Consider the following 14238-nt stretch of genomic DNA (forward strand, 5'->3'; position numbering starts at 1 on the left):
TCGAGAGTGAAACTGTTGATAAAATTTAAGAAGCAACAATCTTAAAAAAATGATCTAATTCTGTCACCGATTAAATCTATTAACTATCTTATATGGCCGGTGCTTAACAATCATACTGATTTTCACTATTTGTAGGTAACATCCAGTTTATATCTAATACCGTTATTACACATACATATACACACACAATTATATCACTATTATTATATAAATACTATCTACTACTGTATTCATTACAGCTTCACAACAACGTTACATTTTGTCTTTTCATTTATACAAGTGAAATATAATGCATTGAGTAGACAAAACGTGCAACAAACATATTAGAGATAAATACATTCACGCGTTTAAATTGATAATTTGTTGATAATAAATTATAAATAGTTTAAATCTATTAATCTGATCGAACCTTATCTAAAATTAACGGAAATAGTTGTGATAGGAGAATGAAGATGATAATATAATATTTGCTAACGAAAAAATTTCTTTATCGTATTACTGATATATTTTAATTCTTCGCTAGCAGTCGATGTTTTATAGTTGAACGCTAATCTCATATCTTAGAAATAAAAATTTAATTATACATAATTCCGCGCTATCTGGTCGCGCAGCATACGACTCTCGAGACATAATAAATATACACTTACAGATATTACATGCTCGAAAACTCAAAGTACAGGGCGGGATATATTTAGCTTCTCTCGCTCGTTACAAATAATAAAGTTTATATATATAAATATATATTTATAATATACGTATATGTATATGTATATATGCATATATATATAAACGTAAATAAAGAAAAAAGATGAAAGAAGTCAAAAAAAGAAACGTACGTTAGCGCGTTAAGTTTTTAGAAAAGATTTTTCGGATAATGAACAAAATAATAACAAATGTAGAGCTGAGTTATGTAGTTGATAGAAATTCGTTTGATGACTGCTTTAACGTACTATTAAGGAGAGAAACGAGAGAGAAAACAGAGGTGAGAGTTTCTTATTATTATTGTTATCGTTATTATTAGTAACGCTATTATTATTAAAAATTTGTACTTAAAGGTGAACACGTAGAGCGTAACGGCAAAATTATCACGAAATGTTAATTCTAGTCCTCGCTCTGCCATTTATATAAAATTAAATGAGACTACTAATTAGAAAGACAAATAGTTCAATAATGAAAAATATAATACACATCTACACGCAAAACATCAATATAAACATTCTATTAAACTTAGAAAATATATAGAAAAAAAGGAGAGATCAATATGAGTTAATGAAATAATTAGATTAGCCTTTTGTGTTGTTTTTTCTAAATTTTTTAAATTATTAATAAACTCACTCTATATTATTAAGTATTTTTTATCTAGCATTATGAAAATTTTACATTATAAAAAATAATTTATTATTTAAATAAATATATTGCTATTTCAAAATTATTGTGTTAAATCTAAATATATTATTTGCTTATTTATTAGAAGTTTATTATCTGTTTTATTTGTTACTATTAAGATATTTAAATATATTTTTATATTTCGAAACAAATTTTAAATTTTCTTTGTTATTAAATTTTTAAGACTTTTTAAATATTATTATTATGTTAATTTTGAAAACAAGTAAAAAATTTAATATTTGTTTTGTTCTAACTAATGTAAGTCTATTTTTATATAGACTATTTCACATATAATTTTTAAATTATCTATAATATACACATATATATGAAAATTGGTATGCCATAAAAAATAAAAGCACAGATAAAAAGTGAGAGGGAAAAAGACATTTAATATATTGTAGAACCATTTTTGTACGGAAGCCAGAGGATGAAATGTATTTTTGTTATTTGAATATGTTAAATTTATATATATGCTGTAATCCTAACCCTTGAATCGCTAGGTAATAATAAAAAATGAATTAGTAACACATTCATTTCGTAAAAAAGATAAATAAGAAATTGATAATAAAGTGATAAATTAATTATATCGCTGACAGAGTGAGGTCAAAATAATCTAACGATAAAATATTTTAATATTATATTATTTATATATGCTTGGTTTTTAAAACTAATTTTATTTATCAAATTGCTTTGTTTTTAATTTCACAAATATTTTTCTAATTTTCTCTACTAAAAAGCTTTGATAGTTTTTTTTACCTTACAAGTTTAATATCTTGGAACAAATTTTTAATATATTTTTGTTACGACTTAAAATTAAAAATAAAAATATTTTATTTGATTATTTAAATAAGTTTTTGTCTAATAAATTGGATTTCAAAGTATGAAAGACTGAAGTTTAAAAAAGTTAGTGTGCATGGAAAAATAATTACGGCTCAATTGGATGTCACTCTCTTTCTATCGGTTCATAATTAAATAATCATGAAATTATTATTCTCTAGAAATATCACTTCTTAAAACCTGTTCACTTTCTGTCTTTCTTTTAAATTCATCTTTAGTCCTATTCCTTTCACTGCAGTTAATTTTACGGTTTACAAACTGAACTACTGTTCCTCTTATCACGACAAAATTTCCAATTTCTAGAGTTTTTAAATCAAAATTCTAAGCAAACATTTTCGGTTTTATAAAATGCACTTTAATTCATCTTTACTATTATTATTCTTTACATTTTTAATATCCATTTCACTTTTCAGGGAATAAAATTTTTGCAGCTTTTCGTAACAATATTGCACAGAAAATATCATCAGTGCTATTTTGCTTATTTTGCAAATACCTTGAAAATTGTTGTATGTAACTTCATTAAAATTATGCGTAAGAATGTTTTTTAAACAAAGTTCGGGGCCGTTAAAATCCATAATAAAATTCTTTTTAAAATCATTTAAAAATAAATTTTATGTATTTATGGAATTTTTATTTTATCATGTCCTCTAAATAATTCGGTCTTAAAAATTAATAAAGTATATTTAAATATAAAAATAAAACAATAAATAAATAATAAAAATATACACATAATGAATCAAATTATATTTATTACATATTTGTAAATTTTAGTATTATATGTATTTTTTTATTTCTCCACAATAAATTTACACAAATATTATTAATACTATCCACGCGCCCGCGAATCTAAAAGGACTTACGACACCGCTCATCCTGTCGAACAAATAGCAATATTTAGTAAATGTAAACAGAGCGTTTTGCTAGCTGCATTTATGTCACGTTTTTACCGTAAAAAAAAACCACAAATTTTCTTCCGCAATTCGTGGAAAGAGCAGAACCGTCTTTGAAGTTTGCTAAGTTCAGCGACGACCGAAAGTTCTGCAAAAATCGCTGACATCCTTCCTTTCTTTTTCTTCTTCTCGGTTTCGCCCTTTTCAGTTCGAATCTTTCTTTCTCTGCTATTTCCCTTCTTTCTTTCCCTACCTCTCTCTCTCTCTCTCTCTCTCTCTCTCTCTCTCTCTCTCTCTCTCTCTCGGTTTTCAGAGCAAGAAACTCCACCATCCGATGCGACTCTGCAGCTGTTTGCTTACGAAAAACAAACCAAAAACTTTTCTTTCAGCATTTGACTTATCCTCGTTCTCCTTTCGATCTTGCTTGTCAGATAGATAAGGATTTTCATAGATTTAAAATTTCACTAGTAAATTGATTTATGATTTTCAAGATCGCGTTTTAATAGAGAAGTATAATTGAAAAAAATCATAAATTAAAAATACGAAAATAAATTATTCTTTAAAAAATTGAATATGTACTTAGTGGATGGTGTTGAGCAATTGTGTTATATTTTATGTTTATGACAAATTAAAATCGATCAGATTTTGAAATTACATTACATTCTTTTATAGAAAATTTTGTTATATTAAATTTTTATAAATATTTATGTATACAAAATTTTGTATTTATTTTAATTACTGCAGTTTTGCTATAGTTATTGTACAAATTTTAATCAGATAACATAATTTATCTTATAATATAATATATTTTTAAATATAATATATAAAAAATTACTTATTAATTATATATTTTTTATTTTATATATTTCTGTCTTATCGATTAATTTATTTTATTATTATATTTATTTAATATAGATATTTATTTGTATAAAATGCTAAGATATATATTAATTTTGTGAATCGGATGAATATATATTACAAATTAGTTGCGTATATGGGATCGTAGAATAAATCCAGTTTTCTCTATAAATTTCATTTCATACGATTATTATTCATACAAAATTAAATCTTTACTATATTCTTATTTTCACTAGACTAAATTCTCTATATTTGTATAGAATTTTTAAAAAGATAATGGTTCAAATTAATATGTTAAAAAGAACTTGTTAAGTCAAATAGAAAAATCTCAATCACAAGAAATCGCAAACTTATCACTTTTAAAATATAACATATAGAAAGTATTATACGTTACTGATTAGCGAAAGCGACTACTACGACTGATATTTTTTCTCAGTTTAGTATATTTTATGTAACTTATCAATTTGGACCATTACTTTATAGACATCGTATATCTATGATGTTCACTACTATAATTGTCTTTGCGTTCTTCTATGGAGTTACGCAGAAAAAAATGATCTCGTCCGACAACTAAATCTCCAACGATTCACTCACAAGAATCAAGGAGACGATCGACTAATATATCAAGGATGCGAAAGAAACATAAAGTTATTTTTTACAATATGTTTTTAAAATGTACTCTCTCAATGTTTAATCTTTTATCTACCTATCGATGTGCCCATGCATGTCAAACTTCTACTCCGCTTGCCGTATCTTTTTTGTCAATGTCGCTGGCTGATCTTCGTCATGCAGCTTATTGCTCTCGTGTAACTGTCTGTCTGGCTGAAGATCTTCGAAAATTACCCTGTAACGGGTAATTCGTTCCACACTTAGTCATGAAAGGTGTAATCAATATCGAAACATCTCTAATACAATTTCAAAGTTGAACTCATCATGTGCTTCGCTCACAGATGGTTTTTGACATATTATATTTTATTCATTCGCAAAAATTATGAGAAGTATATAAAGATTAAAATCTGTTGTATAAAACATACAAAATAAATAACAATTATAAATTAAAGTTCTATTATTTTAATTATTCTATTAATTCTATTTACAATTTTATTTTCATAATATTACTCTCTGGCATTAACATTATTTAAAATTGAAATATTTATACTAATAATTGTTATAAATTTATTATTATAGAATTATTACAACAAAAATATTTTATTTTTAGTTTTGTAATTATTTTAACAATATTTCTTGCATTAGTATTGCATTATAAAATTCATTTTAAAAATACTTATCGTCAATTTCTTAATTTTAGGATATGAATTAATATAATCAAAGGAGAAAATATATATATAAATACATACACACAAATATATACATACATATATATTTTGTTATCAGAATTAAGAAGATAAATGAACGACGAGGTTATTTTCGAAGATCCGGTCGAAATTTACGCTCTTTTCTGTAAATCATCTTACGCGTTTATCATCCTAATTAATTCTCATAACTGCAAACAAAAGTTTTAGAGATTTCTATTTCATTATCGACATAACAAATTAATGACACTAGATAAATTATAAAAAAAGATTTTAACTTTTCCAGAAAACTTTACAGAATATATAGATTCAGAATTATAATTCTGAATCTACATACTGACTTGCTAATATTTTAGAAATAGATATTTTCTTTACATTTATATTTACAAAAAACGATAAACAAGATAACATTTGATTTAATTTTTCGAGTTACCATAGTTTCGTAGTTATGAGTTTTTAATTAGGACATTGACATACTCTTCGAACATCCTCGCGATGTACCCCGCCGTTCAAATTATATCCAAAGCGATGTTATACTCGAAGTCAATTACTGAATATAAATCGATTTACTGAAGATATATGCATACATTTTCTCGTATAATTTTCAATACACGCAGTATTTATCTGTTGTAGGTGTGTAAGTCAAGTATATTCACAAATTAAAATCTGTGCAAGAGCGAGCATTAACATTTTCATGTATCAAAATTAATAAAATTATTTTATAAGACTATTTTATGTTAATATGAAACACATAATATCTTACATAATATTTTAACTATCATTCCTTATATTCTTTTTATTGTAGATATACAATCAAGAGAATTTTAAAGTTATGTAAGTGGTTCTCAGAATTCAAAAACATAGAAATGTTAAAATATTTAGATTCAATAAATTAAACAATAATTTATTTAATTGTATTTGATAATTATTATAACATTTTGCTATCTAATATTGCAGATATTGAAAACTTCTAATATTTGGATATTAGTAAATCTTCGAATATTGAGACTAATGCTCTCGCTTGTACAAAAAATAATGACAACACACTTAAAGGACCAGGAATGTTCTTCGGAACAAACTTTAATCTAAAGCGGATTATAATTAAAAACATTGATATCTAATAATTTAACTCCTTTAGCAAGAAGTAGACAGGTTTATCATGACTGAAACATTATCCTGGTCTACTTTATTATAATGGTCACTTAAAATGCAGCAATTAACAGTGACGTAAAATATTTTGCTTAATCGCTTTTTCTCGTCTCACTTATCGCGTCTTATTGTCTTATAACTGTAATGATTCTACATTAATCTTTGTACTAATCTTTCTATTAGCTGCTGTAACTTTTGATGTGTCTCTACGTAGCACGTTTAAATATATAGGAATCAATGTTAATGTCAAAATTAACAAGTCTCTTTCTATCTATTTTTTTTTTAAATTTAACTTTATTATTCAATTTTACAATTTTTAAACTGTACGTATTGATTTTTAATTTTTGAGAAATTAAAATTTCTCTGCATTATAAAATTTTATAATATTTATAATTATACATAATAAATTTAAATATTATAATAAAAATAAGAAAATGAAAAACATGATATATGAAAAAGGGACTTGTTCACTTTCAACGAGGAAAATATGAAAAAGATTCTAGTTAATATTAATTAAAAAATGGTATTATTTAAAAAATTGTTAAATGTTCTCCATTTATAATTTCTGATTCCTATATTAGTAAAAATGTTGTATGTAAAATGCATGCATTCTTCGTTGTAACAATGTTGTTCTTGTTATTCAAAGGACACGAAGGTTAAGCTGAATGAAATGCATCGATTAATTATCGTACTTGCGCTTATCTGAATTTCAGATTAATGCAAATGTATCAAGTACATGCTATTTGGGAATGTTAATTTCTCTCTATAGCCCTTTTTTCCTTATGATGTGGTTTGCTTTGTTACTTTCGGGATTCATTTTAATTTTAAAGAAATATATCTGACGCATATCAGACTATTGTGAATAATGTCATTACAAATAAATAGAAACTTTACTTTATTGGATTAACATATTTTATAATAGGTTGAAATCGATGATTCATGTATTATTAGTTATTTAGTTACCATTATTTTATATGCCATTAAACTTAACACTACTAATAGTAAATTTATACTATTAGTAAATTTATACTAATGGTAAATTTATACTAATTGTCAGAAAATTCAAACTTTTTACATCAAATTTGCTACGTTTAATTCTGTGAAATTGATTGGTGCATTTATCATCTTTCCTTCGAAGCAATCAAGTTGTTTTCATCTTCAAGATACTATTCCCGCTCTTGACAAAAGTTAAAAACCAATTGTATTATTCAACTCTTTTTAAGAGATTATAAATTAATGACCAACTTATCAAATAAATAAAATTACATTTATGTCACAAGACAAAAATAAAGTTTATAAAATTCTAGAAGAAAAAGAAATACAGATCAATATTACTCCATAACTTTAAAATGATTGCTAAGAAATAGTATCTTGAAAATGAAAATATCTCACTTGCATCGAAACTTCGCTGTTTAATAAAAAAATGATGTGCTCTTTCTCTGAATTCCAATGGAGATAAGATCTCTTGATCGGATATTTAGCTCTGTCTCTGTAATTTTTCCGTAGTGTCACTTATATACATTGTAATTACTTACGTGTAACGTGTATATACGTTACGTTGCACCCTACTTCTCTATTCTATATTTAATCTATGTAGTTAAATAGTAGAAGAAAATATGAAGCAAAATGTAATGGCATGTAAAGCCAAAAAACATCGAATATTCGATATTATCGCTGATGCCGATGTTACTGCTAATGTCGTGTGTCGTTGTTGTTTCTTAATAATCAACATTAACCCTAAACAGTATAAGAAATTGTTATTTCATGATTTTTTATTAAACAAATATTTTAATTGCATAATTATCAAAATATATCAGAATATATACTGATATTGCAATTACTATTATTGTTTCATTATATTTATATTATTATACTTGTATTGACTATTATATTTTATTATTATGTATTGATATTTATTATTGATATTTATTATTTATACTTTCGATCATTACTAACAAAAATGTTATTAATATTTCCTTGTTAGTTTTCTTCTGTAAAATAAAAAATTAGAAATAAAATAATTATAGAATCAATAAGATAAAAAATATTTATAACTAAGTTATTATAAAGAGTAGAATTTATAATTAAATTATAAATTATATTGTTTAGGGATAATAATGCTCGTTGCCATGTCGCTAATAAGAAAAGATCGTCGGAAAGTTTCTACAACTCGAGGAATTTTCCGTACGACAGCTTAATGTACGATTAACAGCGAAAATGAAAAAATATCTATAATTTTGATGCATTTGATCACGTTAATATCTCAAATTTCTCTTCATTTACCGCCTCATTTTAAATTGGAACTATTATTTTTATCCCATATACAGTTATAACTACTATTATGAATTGAGAACGTAAAGACTAAGAAAAACGCTCATATTGAAAACATTAGAAATTTAGAAATTATTATGTTAAAATATATATAAAATTTTTTAAAACGACATATAGTTTTTGTTAATTTAAAATTCAATCGAACTGTTTGATCTTTAAAGTATCGTTTGTTTTTTTTTAATTTGAAACATATATCTTTTTAATAAATTATATATATACATATTAAGTTTCTTTACTTTATTAAAATTTAGCTCTTTAAATCTTTATAGCAAAATTTTTATTAAACGCACATAACTACTATTACCGTATGTTTTATTTTAAATTTCTATCTATCTCTATAATACTTCCTAATACAATTCTTGATGCTTTATTTATATGTTTAAAAGTATCTTATTAATTTAAACATAATAATTGTTTCTATTTGTTTGCTTTTTTATTGTTTTACTAGTTACTAGCACTTTTAGAAAAAAAAACACAAGTCTTTTTCATGGTCATACTTGTATCTCTAAAATGCTCTCGGACTTGCTCAAATCATTTTTACGTTTGTCTCCTATATGCGTGCTGTGCAACATGTACTTGCGATAAGTGCATAATTTTTCATTAAAAATCTATCAGTTTCGCTCTCTTTCCCTTCAGCCACCCTAAGCCAATTTCGCGTGGCACGTGGCACGTGATACATATACATATATGTCAAAGAAGAAGAAAGGCGCGATAATTTGTGTTTTATAGATTTTCACATGAGGAATAACCGCTCTCGAAATAATACCAGGGACACATTTCGTGCCCCGGTGTATCGAATGTTTATCTAATACCGATCGATCTATCGGCTGATCTACCGTGAAGCGAAGTTAGTTTTTGTCTCACTTCGCGACTATCGCACTTCGAGGGAACACATAGACACAGATTGATTATGTAGATCATACGAGAAATTTGGTTAATGATATATTGTATTTAGTACAAACGTTTATTAGTATCTGTGAGTAGTTGTAGACATAGAATAATCTAAATTACGGTTTATATATATAATCAAGATCATAGGCAAGTAACAGAACGAAGCGGGTGTATTTCTTTCTACAAAAAAAAAAAAGAAAAAAGAATATAATACAGCTGCTACATTCTGTGCTTGTCTATTTACGTTATATGGTGATATTCAAATTTTCTACATTGTATTTAGGCTAAATACAAATCGTGTTTAACTTCAGCAGTCAAGAAGTGTCGTTGAAGTCACGAATTAACTCCTCTTCACCGATCGTAGACCACATCTTGTTAATCGCTCGATCAATTTTTTTCAATATTAAATTTAAAAAATATTCGACGTCAATCATGGATTGACAATAGAACGGATAAATCTCAAATGTGATCGGTCGGTCTGAAAATAATATGTAGGGAGGAGAAAAATGGAACGGCAAAGAAATTCGAATAAATTAATTCATGTTGTATCCGTGTTAAAGATTTTCATTATAACGATTTGTATCTTAAAATGAATTTCAAGATTCTGGAATTTAATCTTAATGTCATAAATTTTAATGATAAATAAACTGTGATCGATATTAGCTCGATCGACAAAATTGAATAATTTAATTATTCTATGGGGAAAGTGACTCTTTCGAACAAATTTCAAATTTCAATATCTACGAAGATTCGAGTTTTCTAAACCGCAAATTCAATTTCCGTTCCTCCATCTTCTTCGTGTAACTAGTATCGATCCTGCTTGACTACTTGATAATCAAGGAAACTATTGAAAGGGTAGAAAAACAGTAATAATTCCTAAACAAAGGAATGATCTCGTTAAGCCCAAATAGCGCCGAAAATTTTGAGGATCAAGGCGACAGATGTTATGTTTTTTCCATGTACATAAAAATTTTTAGGGACATCTCGATCTACATCTTAACTCGTTATCGTTTTTACAATGATGGTTTTATCGTAAAACCGCAACCGAGAGCGAATACGATAAAAAAGAAAAATTATAATACGCGCGGGCGGATTTCTCACTTCCTCGAGACGTTTATATTTACAAAAAAGTTCCTAGGTGTCCTTTAGATTATAGAGAAAGCCTTAGATATAAATTCTAAGAATTGTAGATGATTAGATATATATATATAGATCCTGATAGATAACACACATTAATTTGCAAATTAATTGTGAATTCTTGGGTCTGTGGATTCTTACACCTTTGAAAGTGTAGATTGTTGAACTATTAGATATTCGCGTCATCCTTATAGGATTCATATAGATCCTCGAATTCTTGGACTCGAGAATTCTTTAGCTTTTAAAAAATTCAATTGTCTTGAAATTGTTTTCCTTTTTGTAATTGGGCTGTGTTAAATAGTAATCTTATATTGAAGAACATTATTTGCGAAATGATTGTTATTCAGATGAGTGATTTATAACGCACGACTCGAGGAACACCGGGAAATTCGTGAATACCGACTTGGCTATTCAGAGACAACGACACAACGCATTATAAAGTAATAATGATAACTTAACGTTAATCGATTACTATTACGATCGCTCACATCGCGAGAAGTGATGACGACGATGATCATTGCATACAGATTATCTTCGAATTATCGTGTTTCCTTTAAAAATTCATTCTGGAATAACAACGATATGTTCAAGCATTTCGTGAATTTAATATGTTTTGACTTACGAAATAACTTATGTCGACAGGTGATTTATGTTAAATATGTTCGTCTGGTTATTTCTTCTTATTATTTGCAACTTGAAAGCTACTTTTCTTATATTCGAAGCAAGAATCATTGTCTTCGATTTTTTTTTTCTAAAGTATTTACTTTAAAAGAAACGTGATAGTTCGAGGATATTTGTGGTTAGAAAAGTTAGGCGTTAAGCAAGATACATTATTAAGAAAGAAGTTAACAAATATGTGGTTAAGTAGGTAGACTTTAGCTTTATACACAAGAGAGTGTTAAGGGAATATTCATGGAAATGAAAGAGAGAAAAAGAGAGAGAGAACGAGAGGGAGAATGAGTGAGAGAGAGAGAGAGAGAGAGAGAGAGAGAGAGAAAGAAAACTTTGCCGATTGTGAATGAATTATAAAAAAGGAAGAGCGTTAAAAAAACTCCGCATTTTCGACTGCCATTCGAGATAGCAATGATTCGTTGTACCAACATGTCCGAGCGAACTTGTGCGATGTTTGTGGGAAGGAGTTATTATCGCTGTCGCAAGAATTACAAAGACGTTCAAAATCAATCATGTTTTCTTTACTTGCAGATTCATCAGTCACTTTTAAATTAAATATTAAAAATTTAACGAGGTATCATTTTATTCATAATCTTTTAAATTCTTGATATGACTGTTCAAAAAATTGTTTAAAAGATAAATATTATTCAATAATAAATAGCTTCAAAATTAATTTTCTAAAATTAATTAGTTTCAGATTATTAAAATGTTACATTAACATTTTTAATTGTTATTCTTAATTGAAAAAACTTTATTAAATATTAATGATAGAATTTTGTGCGCAAATTAAAGTGTCATTGATTTGAAGATCTTTGTACTGTTGTTTCTTGTAATACTTTTGTACTTTGAAATACTTTTTATTGTTATTATATTAATAATTGTATTAATATTATTGTTTTCTTGAAATGCATAAGACTATTACAAGAGTTTTATAATATGATATTATATAAATATTTAAATTTTTCATGTAACTCAAAAAATTTAAGTGTAAATTATTTTAAATCAAAATTTGTCTAACGTTTTAATGTGGACATTGTTATATTTTATCCTGTATTGAACTACATATATATATATATATATCGTGAGAAATAAGTTGTTATACTTGTGGAATAAAAAAGAATTTTAATTTATTTAGTAAACAAATAATGTAAGAATAGTGAATATTAAAATAACAAAGAATAGTGATGAGAAGATTTTATTAATTCTCCTTATTTCAATTATTGAAGTTAAACTTCGTTCCTTTTCTCACGAAAAACTCTATAAAATTGGATAATTAATTTATGATGGTAGAATAGATTGAAATTGATATGAAAATCTTTCGACAATTTCAATAAACTTTTTGTTTTATTTTATATTGATCATATTTATTCTTGACGATAGCGTACGTTCGATATTATTGCGGACCAGACTCTTCGTGATTTCGTTAAACCAAGAAGCAATACTGTTGATGCCTATGACTACTATTATCGAACGAGTGTTTAAGTAAATTACAATATAAATCCTGGAACCTTAATATAAAAGTCTAATCATTTTTATTTATATAAAACAATTAGGCATTTATATTGCAAACATAATTTAAAAAATTAATTCAGTTTCAATAAATGTTATTCATATAATACGTATGTATCAAAATACAAAATAACACATTTAAAAAATTATATTTGCTATTATTAGAAATAATTAGGGTTCTAGGATTAACAGCGAAAGATTTGAAACTTATATGACAACTTTTCGCAGATTTGGAACATCTTTATAAAACAAAGTTAAGCATTTCAGAATGTAATAAAGAGATCAGTTGAAAGGGGTAACCATAAAAATAAAAAAAAATTAAGCTTGGATTTTAATCTAATCTAAGAGATTTATGATAAAAATAATTTGAAAATAAGTCTGAGCTTATTTTTCTTTTATAGCCAAGATATTTGCGAAGAGATGTCTTTAAATTAAGAACGATTTAGAATAAAATTGTTTATGGAATTTAGCAACACCGAATGTGGAACGTGAGAAGGAATAAATGAGAATCGCACGAAGCTTGCTCGGAAAATGAATGGAAGGTCGTGAATGATCTGAAGATTGCTTAGACTTGAAATTTATAAACAAACTCTTTAATTCATAAGTTTGTGCTTTTCTAAATTTAGGAATCTTTAAATTTTTTTCTCTGTATTTTCATCTAAGATTAGTAGTAATTAATTTTAGTCATAAAATCAAAAATTGAATATACCCTAAGGAATATATAAATCTTGGCTACACACATATTTGAATATTTATTAATTAAGATTTTGCATTCTTTCGTAATTTCCAATACATATCTCTTTCGAACATTGAATTTTATATTAAAAAATTGCAAGTAATAAATTTATATTTTCCTTAGAATTTTTTAGAATTCAATTTTGAATTTATTTAATTTGACAATTAAATTTAAAAACATATTTTTTTCTAATCTTATATACATATATGAAGCACATTAAAAACAACAAAAAATGCGCTAAAATACATGTACGCCTCAATCTTTCACTTAATCAGTATTTATCATATTATTTATATAAAACGATACAGTTTATCTTCAACAGTATTTTAATTGAAGAATCACTGTAATAGTTATATCATATAACTGATGTAAGAGTTATGTACAAGAGAATCTTACTTTAGAAGGCGTAATATTAATATGGACAAAAATGCGTTAAATTAAAATAAGTTTTATGTAAACGGATTTAATTGTTAGATCACTTATTTTTCTTATAATTTGTTAAGTATATGTGATTTTATGGCTGAGATTC

The sequence above is a fragment of the Cyphomyrmex costatus genome, unplaced genomic scaffold, assembly GCF_001594065.2.
Source record: "Cyphomyrmex costatus isolate MS0001 unplaced genomic scaffold, Ccosl1.0 scaffold1053, whole genome shotgun sequence".
In the NCBI taxonomy this organism is placed as follows: Eukaryota; Metazoa; Arthropoda; class Insecta; order Hymenoptera; family Formicidae; genus Cyphomyrmex; species Cyphomyrmex costatus.